The sequence below is a fragment of the Coenobita brevimanus genome, chromosome 97, assembly GCF_032717465.1.
Source record: "Coenobita brevimanus isolate Jiangsu-jjx chromosome 97, ASM3271746v2, whole genome shotgun sequence".
NCBI classification, from domain to species: domain Eukaryota; kingdom Metazoa; phylum Arthropoda; class Malacostraca; order Decapoda; family Coenobitidae; genus Coenobita; species Coenobita brevimanus.
The window spans coordinates 9,451,879-9,470,462 of record NC_137050.1 but is presented as its reverse complement, the minus strand read 5'-3'; the positions used below and the strand labels follow the sequence as shown (position 1 = coordinate 9,470,462).

Genomic DNA, 18,584 nt, shown 5'->3' with positions numbered 1-18,584 from the left:
AGGACTACTTTCCACACACGTCAGCCTCGACCACTACACTCCCAGTCTTTATTCCAGAGAGCCCCAGTGACCCCCGACCCCCCTCCCTACCCCTTGACCCGCCAAAGGTTGAGAGAGAGAGAGAGAGAGAGAGAGAGAGAGAGAGAGAGGCACCGCAGACCACAGGGGCCGAACATGCCACAGTAAAAGTAAATTAGAAAGGACTGAGGATATGAGGACCACAACCAACCGAGGCTCCAATAACACCATTACCAAGCCCCTGAAACACTACACCACTCCCTGATAATACCACATCCAATACACCACTCCCTGATAATACCACATCCAATATTTGCCCGTGTACTGTGACATCCTCCCCACGCAATCGTCTTTACTAGCAAAAACAGAATGTAAAAATCGTGCTTACAAAATCAAAACCAATGCCTTGCCGTAATTAGCCCACCTCCGCCAAGGAAGGGAAGGAGGTTATGTATTCACTCGTGACTGTTTTGTTTTCCTTGTTTTTGCATATGTACCGCAAATTGTTGTTATCGGATTTCAATAACGTCTGATGAATTGGTGGGCACTGGGTCCAGGAAGAGTTGATTTGAATATTCTTGATAATAAAAACATCTCAGACATCCACACGCCTCTCCACCACGCTGAAGATTATACGCAACCAGATCCCTTTCCCTTCGCTCAATTAACGTCGAGTAGGCTATACAAGCGAGGAAGCCCACAAACACGAGTGAAAGCCGAGTGCACCTTGGGGGTCCATCGAAGCGCACCCACTGGAAACAGAATGGAGGAGAACAGGGAGTGTGTATATATGTGTAGGTGTGTGTGTGAGGGGTCGGTTGTACAATCAGCTGTGACCCACCCTCAATATCACCACCTATCTGTGTGTGTGTGTGTGTGTGTGTGTGTGTGTGTGTGTGTGTGTGTGTGTGTGTGTGTGTGTGTGTGTGTGTGTGTGTGTGTGTGTGTGTGTGTGTGTGTGTGTGTGTGAGAGCACTGAATAATCGAACGTCAGTCTTTCAGGTCACCAGCTCCACACTTGGGTCACGAAACCTAACCCCTTCAGACGGCCTTAATCAGCTCAGGACACCTCTGCATCATCCATATTTCATCCATACAACACACCATTTTTATTCACCTTCCGTTTTTCTCCCGGTAAGTTTGTTTGAGCTCAATAAAACCTTTCGATGTTACTCAGAAAATCAGTAGTTGTCAGATAGGGAGTTATAAATACCCTCGTGTCGTCATCCAGAAAAGTATTAGCCTCTTGACATCGAGGACACATTTTTATACTTTATTCCTGCAGTCCCTGATGACTTTATTGGGTTCACGAGACTCCCCAAACTTAAGAGGCGAGATATGGACTTCAGTAACCTCTAATCGCTTGAATATAATCATCCAGGAGTGGCAAATATAAAGTAAAAAAGAAAAAGGAAAAGAACATGGCAGTAATGGGTGTTAAACGAGCTTACGAAAACCTAATCTATGGCGAAGGTATGTTAGCGTCTCTCCTTTCGTCAGCGTGGAAGGGCCGCAGTTCGTCACGGTTATCACATATTACCGGAATGAGCGTGCCCTTTACCGCTACAACACGAACTGGGCCGAAGAGGGTACGGCTGAAGAAGAAGAAAATAAGGAAGATGATGATGATGATGATGATGATGATGATGATGAAGGGGAGAGAGAGAGAGAGAAAGAGAGGGGGGGGGGACGTGACAGGACAGGACACACCCCCTCAATTACCTCCAGCCTTGAGGTGAACCACAAGGCCACACCTGCCTCACCTTGTCTTGCCTGCCTCACGTTACCTGACTCATCTTCCTACCCTGCCTCACCTTACCTGCCTCATCTTCCTACCCTGCTTCACCTTACCTGCCTCAACCTCCTATCCTGTCTAAAACTCACCAACCTCATCTGCCTTCCTTGCCTCACCTCACCTGCCTTATCTTCCTACTCAGGCCTGACTCTCCTGGTTTTAATATATATCTTGTCCACACCCCCAGACGGGAAACTCAACCACTCTTACACAGGTAAAGTCCAGACCCAGACTACTACACACGTATATCTCTTCTACACAACTACAATCCATTCCCTTGGGCAGCCGGACTCTTCAGCCGTGGACGCCAGGTGGCCCAAAAGGAAAACTGAATTAAAACTCATGGCACTATTGTGGGTAAAGGTTGGCAGCACTAAGAGCACAGAACCATTAAAACAGATTTGGCCGCGACACTTGTTTTTGACACATGGATGGTACTGGAGTTACGAAGTACCCTAATCCGCAGATAATACAAAATCATGCAAAGATAGCCAAATTCTTCAAAAACGTAAACGTAAGGTAACTCACACACCTACCTCATCCATACACCTGCCCCATTACCTATCTAACCACACACATGCCTCACTATCTACCTCACCCACACCAGCCTCGCAAACCTACAGTACTCGTAGGACCACTCAGAACAGAATCAGGTGACATTACCAGTGAAGATAAAGAAATGTGCTCCATCCTAAATAATTATTTCATATCAGTATTCACCAAGGAAAATCTAAGCCTGGTCCCTCAAGCAGCAAATATTTACCATGAGAATACGGAAAATATTCTTAGTAAAATAACCATTAGTAAGGAGGACGTATTGAAAGAAATTAACAAGTTAAAACCTCAAAAATCGCCAGGTCCGGACGATATATATGCAAAAATTATAAAAGAAACCAAAGAAGAATTATGTCAGCCACTTTTAACGTTATTTAATGACTCTTTAAGTTCAGGAGAAGTTCCAGAGGCGTGGAAAACCGCAAACGTAGTGCCCATCTTTAAAAAGGGTGATAAATCAGCTGCGTCGAATTATCGTCCGATAAGTCTAACGTCAATAGTAGGAAAAATGTTGGAGTCAATTTTGGCAAATAGGATTAGAGAACACTTAGAAAGATTTAATCTTATAAACGAAAGTCAGCACGGATTCAGGCAAGGACGATCCTGCCTCACAAATTTGTTGTCATTCTACTCGCAGGTCTATGAGGCAGTAGATAGCGATAAAGCTTACGATGTTATTTATCTGGACTTTAGTAAAGCTTTTGATAGAGTCCCACACGAAAGGTTAGTTAGAAAGGTTCGAGCACACGGTATAGACGGCGATATCTTAAAATGGATAGAATCCTGGCTGAAAGGACGAAAGCAGAGAGTATTAATAAATGGAACTAAGTCGGACTGGGGATTAGTAACTAGCGGTGTACCACAGGGTTCAGTACTCGGTCCCTTATTATTTATCATATATATAAATGATCTAGACTTAGGAGTCAAAAGCAGAATCAGCAAATTTGCCGACGATACAAAAATAGGGCGTATCATTAACTCGACTGACGATTGCCATAACTTACAGAAAGACCTCGATACATTGTCCAAATGGTCTAAAACTTGGCAAATGGAATTTAACGTTGAAAAATGTAAAGTACTTAACGTAGGCAAGACCATTGGAGATACTAAATACAGCTTAGATAACAAAGAAATTAGCAAATCGGAATGCGAGAGAGATCTAGGAGTTATGATTAGTAACGACCTTAAACCTAGGCAACAGTGTATTAATGCGAGAAATAAAGCAAATAGGGTCCTAGGATTTATTTCGAGAAGCGTGAGTAATAGATCATCTAAAGTAATACTGAAACTTTATCTAGCATTAGTAAGGCCACATTTAGACTACGCAGTACAATTTTGGTGTCCTTACTATAGAATGGATATTAATTCGTTAGAAAATGTACAGAGAAGAATGACTAAAATGATACATGACGTCCGGAACCTGTCATATGAAGACAGACTGAAAAGACTAAGTCTGCATTCGCTAGAGAGGCGTAGAGTAAGGGGAGACTTAATTGAGGTTTTTAAGTGGATGAATGGTATAAATAAGGGAGATATTAGCAAGGTACTTAAAGTGGGCATGCAGGATAGAACTAGAAATAATGGTTTCAAACTAGAAAAATTCCGTTTCAGAAAGGAAATCGGTAGAAATTGGTTTGGTAATAGAGTAGTAGACGAATGGAATAAGCTACCTAGTAAAGTAGTTGCTGCCTCTTCCATTGAGAGTTTCAAGCATAGGCTAGATAAGCATATGACTAATAAGGGGTGGATATAGGATATTGGATATAGAATAAAGAAAATATTATAACCAATACTAATTCAAAAATAAATTTTCTTTTCAGGTTACACTATGATAGTCTCTATTCTCCTTTCACACTTTCCTGTAAAATGTCCACGCCAGTTTTTCTATACGGCGTGGTGTTCTTTCTGACTTTTTCCTGCCGGCTTCGGCTGGAGGGTTTGGAGGGCGGGGGAGAGCCTTCTTCTTTGCTATCCTTATCTCATTCTAGTAGTTCAGTTACTCTTCTAGGAGCTGCCTAGCATGGGCCAACCGGCCTACTGCAGTTATCCTCTCTTCTTATGTTCTTATGTATTTCCCCCACACACCTGCCTCACTTTCTACTGCCCCACACCTGCCCTATTACCTCCCGTAACTCTGCCACGTGCCTGCTCCCACACACCAGCTTCACTATTTACCTTAATCAAACACACACAAACGCCTCACTATCCACACCTTATAATATATATTATATCGTATACCTCATTATGACCTCCCCCCTACTTAGGCTTGCCTCCCCCTTACCCCTACCTCACCCCACGACCTTCCCTTCCCTTCCTCCCCCACCCCTACCTCACCCCCCCACCTGCATCGCCCCCTATATCTCGCTCCAACCCCTGCCTCACCTCCCCGTCTAACCCAAACCCCGGCCTCATCCCCCCCTCCCGTCTCACCCCAACCCCTGCCTCACCTGCTTCACTTGACCTGCCTCACCTGGCCCACTTCAACAGTCTTACCTCACCATCATTTTTCATCTGCACCTCCTTACATCTAGCCACATTCTCAGTGCCCCATTCCATCTTCTCTCTCTCTCTTTCTCTCTCTCTTTTCGTACATTATCTCATCACTCAACATCCAATTTCAACTGTCAAACATTCCCCATTCTCAGCCTCTCCCTTCAAAGTTATATAATTCGTATCTTTCACCATTCCACTTACTTCTTCATCTGCTCCCTACCATCCTCCTGTCCATCTGTTCCCCATTCTCTCTCCACTTTTCCCATTCACTATACCCTCTCCTGCCCTTCACCACTCCAGTTTTTCCTTCATTCATTCTATTAAATATCTAACAGTCATTTACCTTTTTTCACCTATCACCCTTTTCTACACAGGACCTATCCACCACTCTATATTCTCCACCTTCTTCCATGCTTTTTTTTTTTTTTCCAAGCATCTATCCTCTACGTTCTCTCCTTTTGTCTTTCCCCTTCCGTTCTTCACCATTTTCAGACCATCTTCCCTTTTCCTTCACACCTCCAACCCTTTATAATAACTCCTAACATTAATTACCTCAGATGGCATATTTCTTCATGCTATCCCTGCTACCTTCAGACGATTTTATTCAGTTCAGGAGAGACTTCAAACTTGAGGGGTTCATGTACGGTCTTCATTAACCCTTTCAGCACGATATCATCTTACCAAATTATATAACATCGAAAGGAGGTAACAAGAATACAAAAAAGGTCACTATTGATGTGGATACAATATTCCCGTCAACGTCACTTTTTCGGCAGTACTTTCCACCCTCCTCCACTATTCAACACCTCCTTGCATATACTGTATTTTCCACCCCTAATTCTCTATCAACAGTTCTTTGCATATACTGTACTTTCTCCAGGTCCCACTCGTCCCTTTTCACACTCACACTCTCTCTCTCCCTCACACACACACACACACACACACACACACACACACACACACACACACACTCTCTCTCTCTCTCTAATTGCCCTCCCAACTCCACCTTAAGACAACACATTTCCACTCACCGCTGTTTTCCATTTATTCCATTCCATCACTTCTCTCTCTCTCTCTCCATCCTGTATTTCCACACCCATCAATTAACCTCCCCCGATGAAGTTAGTTATGAAGTTTTTGTTGTATCAGCCAACGAAAAATGTGAAAATAATACAGCGCACATATATCAGTGAATACTAAACGCAATGAAAACTACAATCTTCGGTCGTAATAATGCAACTGAAACGTTAAAGGCACTGCAGTGGAATTTTTACCGTTCACTGCTTTACTATCCTTCCCTTCGATGTCTTCTGCAATGTTCTGCCTTGATACGACCCTTATTTTTTTATTATTTATTTCTTTATCTTGCTTCCTTCGTACTCCTTTATTCTTACAACTGAAGTGTTATTAATTTACCCCTAACAGCAAATTCCCCCCAGCTTCAATATCATTGCTACTAAGTAATTCAATTATTTCCTCCCTTCACTCTCCCCACTCCACCTCTCCACACTCACCTGTCTTGTTCCTTATCTCTGGCCAGCTGCTCCACATACCGCTCCACATAGCGCTCCCTGGCCTCCACCTCCCTCCTCACCGGACCCCCTGGGCCCCCCCTCTCCCTGCTTGGGTCGCGGGGGGCCGTTGGGGGCTGGCGGAGGGGAGGAGGGGGCGGCCTGGCGTCGTGATCCACCTCGTCCTCACCCTTGCCTTCCACCGTGGCCTCCACCTCCTGATCCAGCTGCTGCAGGCGGGTGTCCAGTCGCGGGGAGGTTGACAGATGCCTGGGATCATTCATTAGCCTAGGATCGTTGCCTCTTGGATCACCCAGGAGTCTCAGATCGCCCCTTGGATCAGGCATAACGGCTCTTGGATCAGCCATGGCTCTTGGATCAGCCATGGCTCTTGGATCAGCCATGGCTCTCGGATCAGCCATGGCTCTTGGATCAGCCATGACTCTCGGATCACCTCTTGGATCACCAGTTATCCTGGGATCCCCAATCATCCTGGGATCACCCATGAACCTAGGATCGGCCACTCTAGGATCACCCATCAGCCTGGGATCACCCACCCTAGGATCGGCCAGTAGCCTGGGATCGCCCGCCCCGGCCCTGGGATCCACCAAGAGCCTGGGATCGGCGCGTGGATCGATGAAGCGGTCGCCCACGCGGTCATAGAGGCGGTCCACGGTGCGGTAGTTGATGACCGTGCTTTCTGCAGTGTTTTCCTTGTCCTTGTCCTTCTTGGCGGCGGAGGGACGTAGCAGGGAAGAGTACTTGTTGCCCTTACCCAGCCTGTGGACAGAAAGAGGAATGAATGAAATGGGTGATGAGAAATAATAATAAACATATGATTAATGATGATGATGATGATGAAAGTACATGCAGGAGAGGGGAGCATGTCACCTGGGTTAAGAGATATTAGCACATCATGATACTATACAGATTAAGACAGATGGGTGCAGGAGACAGGTGGGTGAATACTTTGAAATGATGATGCGAGCTCTAACCATACCTAAATGATCAATACATCCGTCGTACACTGCACCAACAGAAGCTCTGGCACGACTTAGGTTCACATTTCTTTCAATAATTCGCAGGGCAAGACGTGAGTGATATTTCCCTCCACGCAGGCATTAATAGTAATAGTTGTTGTTATATAATAATAATAATAATAATAATAATAAATAAAACAATAATAATACCAATAAAACTTCTACTAACACGGCATAACAGTAAATACCCAAACCTCTCCCTCAAAACTGCAAGGGGTCGAGGCCAACAGTTTAAGCAAATCCACATACAAGTAAAGCCCCATACAGTCACCATCATCATCATCATCAACATCATCACCACTGTTTCCCACAATTATATACAGTATGAGCCGGATCCAGACACACGAACCACGAAACACAGTAACAGGAGAAACTTGCACCAGGACACCAAGTCAAATGGACCACAAATATATATTCAGGCATCAGACAAACACTAAAAAAAATAAATAATAATAAAAAAAAAATCACCACCATCTCTACGAGTCTATTCTGCTCTGGCCACAAATATAAAGTAAATAAATAAATATAAATAAATAATAGACTATAATCACGTTAGTTTAGTATATAGGCTAAATAGATTTCTAACACATAGGGGAATACAGTAAGATCTCTCTCTCTCTCAACCCTTTCGGCAAGACACGTCCCCTTAAGTTCAAAGCAATCGACTGAGTGTGTGTGTGTGTGTGTGTGTGTGTGTGTGTGTGTGTGTGTGTGTGTGTGTGTGTGTGTGTGTGTGTGTGTGAGGCATTAACATCCTAAATTTTGTGCGTCAACTACTGTATTGCATTCCGGCTACCACCACACTACAATATGCAACAAGAAAATGGCTCTCTCACTGAAGAACCTTGAATCTGCTTTCCTTTTACTACCATCAGAAGGAACAGGCTTTACAGGATTCCGGATCTGCTTATATCTTGTACAAAACACACACACACACACACACACACACACACACACACACACACACACACACACACACACACACACTTCTTTGCCTAAAAAAAAAAAAAAAATGGATACTGCGGTGCTCAAAAATGCGAGGACGAGATGTAAACACTGGTGACCGCCGCTGCCTGCCCTTGGCCCAAACGTCACGCCTCTCACAAAGACACTCCGGCACACAGGCGACACCCAACACACCCCCAGCGCTGCATGTGGGGGGACAAGACCCTCATGTTACCTAGACGGGGCTTGTTTTGGGGGGGACAAGACCCTCATGTTGCCTAGACTTTTTTTTTTTTTTTTTTGGGGGGGGGACAAGACCCTCATGTTACCTAGACGGGGCTTGTTTTTTTTTGGGGGACAAAACCCTAATGTTACCTAGATGGGGCTTGTTTTTATCTGACGGAACTGTCCCATCCCTACATACTAAATACTAAGTCGTGGTTGCATGGAATTTGATGAGTCTGAATTATAAAGTAAGAACGAATCTCCCTGGTTACTAGTCAAATTAACCCTCCAATCTCAAAGGGGCATGGGACCTTCGTCAAGTCAGAACAAAAGTGCTACGGACGTCCACCTCGCCATTCTAATCTCAAGGTCTCAAGTTCGATTCCAGCTTCACCAAAGACAATGGAGAAAACAGGCTGGAAATACGAGGAAGATCTAATAAAACTATAAAACACATACCGTATATACCTAGAATGGAGAGAGAGAGAGAGAGAGAGGTAATTTGTGGTGCCTTATCAACAATTTCCTCTCATTATCCCTCCTCCTATTATAATTCAGTCACTTTTTTCACCAAGCAGCTGGCCCTGACTTCAAAAACTAGCAAACTGGTCTGGAATGTGGCTTCAGCAATCCAGCTATTCGTCTCAGCTGCCTCAGGGACCGAAAAGAAGATATAATAAGAAGAGAAGTCAAGTGACGAACAGAGGGAAAAGACAAGGGATGAGAGGAGACGAACAGAGGAAAACAGGAGAGAATAGAGACGAAAGGAAAAGAGATAAGAAAACAGAAAAGAGAAGAGAAACGAAGAGCGAAAAGAAAACAGAGAAGTGAGAAGAGGGGGGATGAGAGGAAACGAGAAGAGCAAGGGAGGGATGACATATTAAAGAAAATAAATAAAGTTACTGTCGACACGTGAGACATACAAAACATAAACAGACACCGACACAGACAGACAGACAGACACAAAAACAAAGAAAACGGAGGAAGATGCCGAGAGAAGAGAAAAAAAAAACGGGAAGGGGAGAGAAAAGTGACTATGTGAAGACGAGTACGACACACACACACACACAGACACACACACACACACACACACACACACACACACACACACACACACACACACACACACACACAGTAAAAAAAAGAAAGAGGTCAAAAGGAATGGAGAGAGGGAGAGGGAGAGGAAGTGGGACAGGGGGCACAGGTGAGAGGCAGAACTCTGGTGAGAGGTGAGAGGTAAGGGGAGGGGAGAGGTGAGGGACATGAAAGCTGTAGTTCGGGGGAGGGAGGGGGGAAGAGGACAGAGGTGAGGGACAGATAGACGGGAATGCGGAGAGAGAGCGAGGGGTCATAAAGAGGGGAGAGGGGAGAGGTGAAAGAGGAAGGTGAAGAGCGGTCGAAGTGACATGGCGAGTCTGAGAAGTGAGTAGTGAACATGAGTAAAGAAATTAAAATGAGGAGGCTGTAGAATGAGAAAGGTGGGAACAGGGGTAGAGAGGGGATATATTAAAGACGATGTAGTAGGTTCTGGAGAAAAAAGAAAATGTTTTGACAGTACCCAGAGTCCGTCGGTGCGAGAGAAATAAGGGAGGAAAAGTGAGGAGAAAAACTACGTGGAAAAACCTGGATATGGAGACGTGAACGAAGAATCAAATGGCAGAACAGAGGATAAAATTACAGGGTGAAAAGATCTGAGGCGCTTAAGATGAAATTAAAAATGGAAATAAAAGGCTAAAGTCTAAAATAAAAGTCAAAAGGAAAACTATAGTAAAAATGTCTGAAAGTCTGGAAACGTGATGAGATGGGCGAGATGCAAAGGATTAAAAATAAGGTGAAAACACGTGTGGAGGTTTGGAAAAGTGAGCAGTGATCAGATGAGAAACGAAGGATGAAAAACAGTTAGGGTGAAACCACACACACACACACACACACACACACACACACACACACACACACACACACACACACACACACACGGGGGGGGGAGGCAGCAAGTCTGAAAAGGTAAGAATTAAGTCAGACAAAAGGCATAAAGTGATAGTAAAAAGCGCAACGAGAGAAAAATAAAAAGTTAGTCTTATAGTGAGCTACAAAGGGGAACGAAGGATGTAAAAAAGAATGAAAGTGAAACAAGAGAGGCAGAAATTCTCCTTCAAATGTGAGGTGTGGGTGGAATAAGACTTGATGGGGTTGGAAGGGCAAGGCTGGGAGTGAAAGGAGGGTAGCCAGTAGAAAATGCCTCAAACTGTTTATATCTGAATACTGTATGTTAAATTCTCTGGCAGGCGTATGTGATTTAAGTAACCTCTGTTGATAGTTAAAAGTGGTAGGTGGGGAAGCTTATCATTCAGTCACTCACGTAATTGCACTGAAAAGGAGGCCAAATTTACTACAGTACGCTGGGTGGTAATCATACAACCAATAAGTGGAAGCCTTGTGGTCTAGTGGGTTTAGTCGTTCTAACCGGATACACAGTGTTGGGGTTCAAGGTAAGGCAGGGGTTTACTGCTCACATTGTCACTCAGGGTCATGTGGCTGACCATCCTCACCTTATATGTCTCGACTGAATACCCTATCCCATGACCCCTGTGCTCTTGGCGGGACAGCAGACTGGATTCGCATGATGGATACAAGTAACATCCACAACATTATGAACATGTAACACAGCAAATTAAATTGCTAAGGAAAAGGTGCAAGATAACCTAATAAACCCAAAAGAATATGGTCCAAGGAAAGTACCGGTATGGTGAGCTGTGGTTGTGGCTTCAGCTGCTCTTTAGTTTATTTTTATTTTATTTTTTTCTGTGGATGTTTGGTTGAGTGAACATGAAGTTAACGTTGTGTGTGCAAGCAGAACCGGGAAAAAGGTAGCAATTGAAAATGGAAGAAACTATAAAACAGAAAATCCTAATATTGCACCAGACGTCACTACTCTCGCACATCAATTGAACAACTAGATATTTTGCTGATTACGTGAGGTATCAGGTGTATACAGGTAAGCAGGATCAAAATCGCAGGTGTGGACAGGCACAGTTGAGAGAGATGAGGCAAATATGGGAGTGACGGGTGAGGGTGACCGTGGAGGATGGATGAAGAGCTGAGCGATAAGATGAGGGAAAGTGAGTTTAGCGAAGAGATGAATATGAAGGAAAGGGGTTTGGGAAGGCAGGGTTCAAATTTGTGAGATAAAAAGAAGGTGGCATTAAGAGCTGAACGATAAGATGTGGGAAAGAGTAGGGAAAGTGAAGACAATGAAGAGAGGAAAGTTAACACGGATAAGCAACAAAGAAAAGTTAAAAGATAAGCACAACTAAGATGACAAATACAGCAAAGGATATGAGGATAGGACAAAGAAAAAACATGTAACTCTAAAAACAAATGTAACTCTCCAAAAAAAAGGGAGGTCTTTCAAAGCCGGCTAATATTATCTGGCGCTGGCAAAAAATTGAGCTGTAAACATATCTCAAGTCCACAGAGAGAGACAGAGAGAGAGAGAGAGAATCCACAAGACTAAGAGAACTATGACAAAACACACACACACACACACACACACACACACACACACACACACACACACAACTAATATTCTCAAGACAGGAAAGTGAAAACTGAGAACATGAGACAAAAGAAACCCAATGAAAGGAAAACAGGACACGTGATATAACAATAAAAACGGACCACAGAAAATGAAAACATGAAAGGAAAGCAGAGCGCGCGCACGCGCACACACACACACACACACACACACACACACACACACACACACACACACACACACACACACACACAGAGTAGGAGGGAGAAGAGGAGGGTGAATGACCAAGACAAAGGTATTTACCCTTCCTTAAGTTCCCTCCTACCCTCGTCCACCCGCCCCAGGAGCTCCATAAGGGCGTGCGTGTGGGCGTCACCGGCGGGCGTACGTGCAGTGTGTGGGCGCAGGGACGTGAACCCCTAACATGTGACGCAGAGTTCTCCTCTTTTTATCTCAGTCGAGGGTACATTTCAAACAGTCAGAGCTGGATAGACCTTCAATAATGTTCTGCAGTGCGAGGAGGTTCAAAGTTGAGCAAGAGAATGAGGAAGGCGTGCTCAGTTCACCAGACACTAATAAACTTAGGAGTTCTAGTGATGGAGGTGTTGAACAACTGCATGTATTCTCTCTCTCCCTCTCTCTGTATATATATTATGTATATATAAATTTAGATACATGTATATATACATAGATAGTGACAGATCGATAAAACTCTTGACTTACAGGTCTTCCCTCACCAGAACAAATTAGCCAGGTATCTGCTTGAATCAAATATGCCAGTGACTGCCTCCACACCCATCACTTCCACATCTTCCCGAACCTGAATAATACCGTCTGGTGAAAGCAGGATTATACTCGTAAAATGATGCCACCAAACCCGTACTGAAGAAGTTGGTCGACACAGACGGTAATTCTCTGACTAATGGGAGTTCTATCATCAAAACAAACTCATCTAGTGTTAGCCTCCATAAAACACCTCAAACGCGGCCACCACTAAAGCGTGGTAACAGAGCACACCGGCAAACATTAACACAGTAAACACAAACACGCACACAGGTAAACAATTTCCTTTTTCAACGGCGATGTTTACCTCGTATCAATAACAACAATAAACAATGGCTAGGCGCGAAGCAAAAGTGCTACAATAAACTTTACTATTTTTTTCTTTAATTTTTTTTTCAGCACAGACAAAGGCGTATAATAGATGCAAAGAAAAGTGCTGAGTGTATAATGGATGCAGGTAAAAGTTTCCAATTCTACTGCAACACAAACAGTTACCTGAGAACGTAAATCTAACCAAACGAATTAACATAACTACTTGGTCACCAGTAACAAAACTCGTCCCGGTGCGGATAACAGGTGGATACAACCTTACTATTAATTTTACTGCCGTGTACAGTATAATATGCCAATGTTAACATGAAGAACAGATTAAAAATGGGGTTCCTCAAAGCTGAACGATCGACACTACTCATTAAGTACACAGCCACTGTAAAATCATCATCATCACCACCACCACCATCATCGTCCAACCTCCACTCCCACTCATACGCGAGGTGGGTGAGATTCAGTGACACATAATAGGAAAATAGAAGTGAAGAACCATCAACAAGTCCAATGAAACGGCCAAACATCCATTGACTAATTGTGCATATCTTCGAAAATCTCAGCTCCACTTTAGCCTACTGACTATGAGAGTTCTGTCCTACGCAGAATATGAGAGAGAGAGAGAGAGAGAGAGAGAGACGAAACAAGAAAAAGCAATGAAAGAGCTGATGGTGAGTCTCAAGCCTTTACGATGCCCAAGTTTCCCCTACGTTCAATAAGTCATCTGATGGTGGATATAAACGACAGCAAAATAACAAGACAACCTCGAACTGAAAAGCTTACACAATACTAAAAGGTTTACAAGAATCAAGAATGAGATTACACAATACTGAAAGGTTTAAAAATAGTGCTAAAATTTCTCCACAATGCTCGAGAACAAACTGGTTGCGCCCTGACGTTTTGTGTTTACATATGACGTCATCAGTGATGGCGGCAGACCCATCAGCTGATTACATGCCTGGAGTTTGTCGCTCCTTCACGCAGCCCTTATTTCGAAACACTAAAATGGTCTCAAAAGGCTCTCTCTCTCTCTCTCTCTCTCTCTCTCTCTCTCTCTCTCTCTCTCTCTCTCTCGTACCGCAAGAAAAAACCTTCTTCCTCCCCCATCCTCTCTCTTCCTACTCCATATTCAATCCCACAATCTCCCCCACTTCATCTTTCCTCCAAACATCTTCCTCCTTCAATATCTTTCCCTCCCTCTACTCCAATATCCGCTTTATTTCCTCTCTCTCCTTCACTCCTTCTCACTCTCCTTCCCTGTCAGATTTACGTCCCACCTATCCTTCCTTACTTCTCTTTCTTCACCATCCATTTTCATTCTCATCCTCTTTTCTTTCCTTCCTTCCGTCTTCCCCTTCTCTCTCTCTCTCTCTCTCTCTCTCTCTCTCTCTCTCCCTTCCTTTCACTGCCGCACCACTCCCTCATGTCGTAACCCACTAAACGATCCCAAACAGCGTGCTTAATTGATAGCTTGTTACATGTGTACCTCCAAAACGCACATAACTACCCTACCAGAGAGAGAGAGAGAGAGAGAGACTTGCTTTTGTCTACATAATAACTAACAGTGTCACCACCTCTCTCTCTCTCTCTCTCTCTCTCTCTCTCTCTCTCTCTCTCTCTAACATTTACAAATCATCAACGTCACTTCATGAACAACAATAACTACCCATACACCCAACCCAAACAGACTAAAAATAACATTAATCATAAAAACATCAATAATAATAATAATAATACTAATAATAATAACAATAATAATAAATTCTGGTTCCCACGCCACCACATCTACCATCATCCCCTCCTACCAGCACTACGTGACAGTAACTACAACAATCACCAACATCGCCAACCGCAATTACTACTGATAAAGAGCTTCCCAGGCAACCACTGCATTCGACTCTGCTCTCACCCTGACTATCACTATCGACTATCACCACTATCATCTACCACCATCGCTGGGAATTACAACCTATCATCACTTTGACTACTTCCATGACCGTTAAGATCCTACAACCTTTAATTACCACTACCATCACCTAGCACCAATTATCAGCCACCATCACTATCACCACCACCTCCATCTTACCACTATCACCAACTATCTCACACTCAGAACAACAATAACCACCTACCATCATCATACACCATAATCCTCAACCACCTACCACAATCAACCACCATCACCTACCAGCTACCATCATAACTTTTCAGTACCATCATCACCATTTACCTTCACCTATCACCACCAGCTGTCACCACCCTCACCCCCCCCCCACCCTGCCAATGAACTGTGGTGTGGGAGTAAGCCTTAGGGAGCGAAGTGGAGGTAAGTGGCTTGAGTAATTATGGGAGACCTCAAGCACTCCCACACCGTCTACTCCCACTCCTACACCCACACCATTCCCAAACCCTCTATCCCCACTCCATCAATACCACTGCCACAACTTCTATTCTCACTCCCACATCCTCTACTCCCATCCCCACACCAATACCATCCTCTTTTTTTGCACACTCCCACACCAATGTCATCCCCTTCTTGTTCACTCCCACACCAGCACCTTCTTCTTCTTGTCTACTCCCATAAATACTTACTTCAATATTCCCACACTTCCTTCCTTCTCCTCACTCCCACACCTACCCTACTTTCATTCCTTCACTTATACTCCCATTCCCACACCAATACCTTCCTCTTCTTGACCACTCCCACTCTTTTTGCCTATTCACCTATGCTGCACACCCAGATACGTCCATAAAATCTCTCTCTCTCTCTCTCTCTCTCTCTCTCTCTCTCTCTCCAGACATCCTCACTCCCACACTCCACCCACTCCCGCGCTACATCACATCCAAACCCACACCCACTTTATCCACTCCCACACCCACTTCCAAGACCCATACCTACACCTATACTCTCACCCACTCCCACACTCATTCCCACACCACACCCACCTTCACTCCGACAAGCTCAACGACAGTGAAAGTTATGAATGCAGAATGAACAGGTTAGAAAGTGAATGGAGTAATGGAGAGCGGAAGTCAACAGTACAAGATGGATGGACTGACAGGTGAATGGATGGAAGGAAAGACAGATAGATATAGACAGATAAGGACAGACATCCAGATATAAAGAGACTGACAGATGAATGACTATAAATACAGATATACGCTGAGAGATAAACAGATACGAAGACTGAAGCGAAGGATGGATGGAAGGACAGAAGGAACGAAAGATGGAAGGATGGATGAATGAAAATCAAAGGATGGATGGAAGAACAAAAAGGAAGGATAGATGAAAGGAAGAGCATAATAAGAGTAGAAAAACAGGCTGGGAAAGAAACAGAGTAAATCAGAGTAGAGCAAAGTAAATCTAAGTGGTGTAAAGAAGAGCAAGGCAGAAGACAACAGGACACGTAAAGCTGGAAAGTAAAAATTAAAACAGAGAAAACAGATCAAAGTAGACATCAGACACAGAGCAGAGGAGAGTTAAGCAGAGTAGAACTGAGTACTCTAAACCCTAATACCTATTTCGTGACCTGGCCCACACACCCTCTCTCTACCACCCTCTCCCCTTCCCCACCTTCTTAGACCCCTCACCCTACTCCCTGACACACACACACACACACACACGGTACATTCATGTTCCCACACATAAAACTCACCTCTCTCTCTCTCTCTCTCTCTCTCTCTCTCTCTCTCTCTCTCTCTCTAAGTTGATTCCCTATTGCCTATCTTTAAAATCTCTCCCACACCCTCGATCTCCTCCCCCCCATCTCCCCTCCACCCAAACTTTCCCCTTTCCCCTTTCCTCTTCCTTATATTTCTCCTCCAGTCCTCTCACGCCATCCCACTCTCCACTCCCTCTCACCTGTTTTCATTCTCTTTCCTCTCTTTCCCTCACTATCTCCCTCTCATTTCCTGCTCCTCCAACTTTCCATCCTCTTCTCCCCTCCACTCACCCATTCCCCCTATCTTCTTTTTTTTCTCTCCAATTTCTTCATCTCCTTTCAGTACCTCTACCTCCTCCCCTCTTTCCTTACCCTCCCTTTCTCTCTCTTCCTTCCACCTTATTCTCCCTCTCTCCCACTCCCTTCCCTCCCCTCCCCTCCCCTCACTTGCTTCACCTTTCTGCTTTATTGTTCCCTCACGATAAAGCCTACTTACCTGTGTACCTACTTACCTTTCCATCTAATTATCTACACACCTATTTCCCCTCGAGCAAATACCAATTCCACTTATCCACTTCCTGCCTACCTGTGTATCTATTACCTACCTATCTACCTTTCTATCTATCGATCTAATCTATCTATGAACAACTTACCTACAACCTCTCCCTAGCTACCAACCTACAAACTACTGTACCTACCTACCTACTTACTTCGTATAGCTCCCAATCTATCTACTGATTAACTTAACATTGCTAAACTGTCTCATCTACCTACCCGCCTCTTTGTACGTCTACCTAACTCCTTGTTCATCAAATCTACTGGTGCTTCCCTGATTCCCTACCCAAACCCTTTGTACTGACCGATACCACCTTCCTACCTACCTACCTACTTACTAACCACCTATATATCTATTTACTACACAGTACCTACCTATATCTGTCCTTCTATTTAATTCCTCATCCTCTATCTATTTTCCTATCTCTCTAACTACTAACATGTCTACCTACCTGAACCCTTACCTACCTACCTACGTACCCACCAACACACCTACACTACTACCTGCTCTCTCTTTCTTCCCTCCACGTCCATCATGTCTCAGGTCTTTTCATACAGCGTACAATAATCTGTTTAGTCCCCTCTACCCCTCTCTCTCTCTCTCTCTCTCTCTCTCTCTCTCTCTCTCTCTCCTTACGCCAGCTAATGAAGGCTTGGCTCTGATAACGTTTCGCCTCCCCCCCCCCTCCACCCACCGTCACTTCTTCACGCCAGCCTCCAAACTTTCCCACACCCTTCATCTACTTACCTCCCTTCCTCCCTCCATCCTTCATCTTTATTCTTCCATCCTTTCTTCCACCACTCTCTCCTTCCATTCTTCTCTCCTTCTCCAGTTCCTTCCCTTCTCTCTCATCCCTTTTCGTCCCCTTTCCCTTTTTTCCACTTTCTTTCCTCTTTTTCCGTCACCCCTTTCTTCGCTCTTTTCCTTCATCTCTCCCTTCCTCCTTTCCTCTCCTCCCTGCATTACCCATCCCCACTATCACAACTCTGCTCCCTTTTTCCTCCCTCTCCTTGTTCTTTACCCTCGTCACCAAAGGCACGGGGGGTTCTGCTTCCACCACTGTCCGTTTATCTATCCACACACACACACACACACACACACACACACACACACACACACACACACACACCAAACAAGACTAC

At 44.3% G+C, this 18,584-nt stretch overlaps 1 protein-coding gene across 1 annotated transcript in view; it reads right to left on the bottom strand.

The window, feature by feature from the left end:
* The window catches only part of exp (expansion), a 231,288-nt gene extending 224,840 nt beyond the window's left edge, over positions 1-6,448 (bottom strand). The window contains exon 1 of the mRNA XM_080283456.1: positions 6,376-6,448. The gene's annotated coding sequence lies outside the window, so the exon portion shown is untranslated. The remainder of the gene's footprint in view (positions 1-6,375) is intronic.
* Between the last annotated feature and the right edge of the window lie 12,136 nt (positions 6,449-18,584).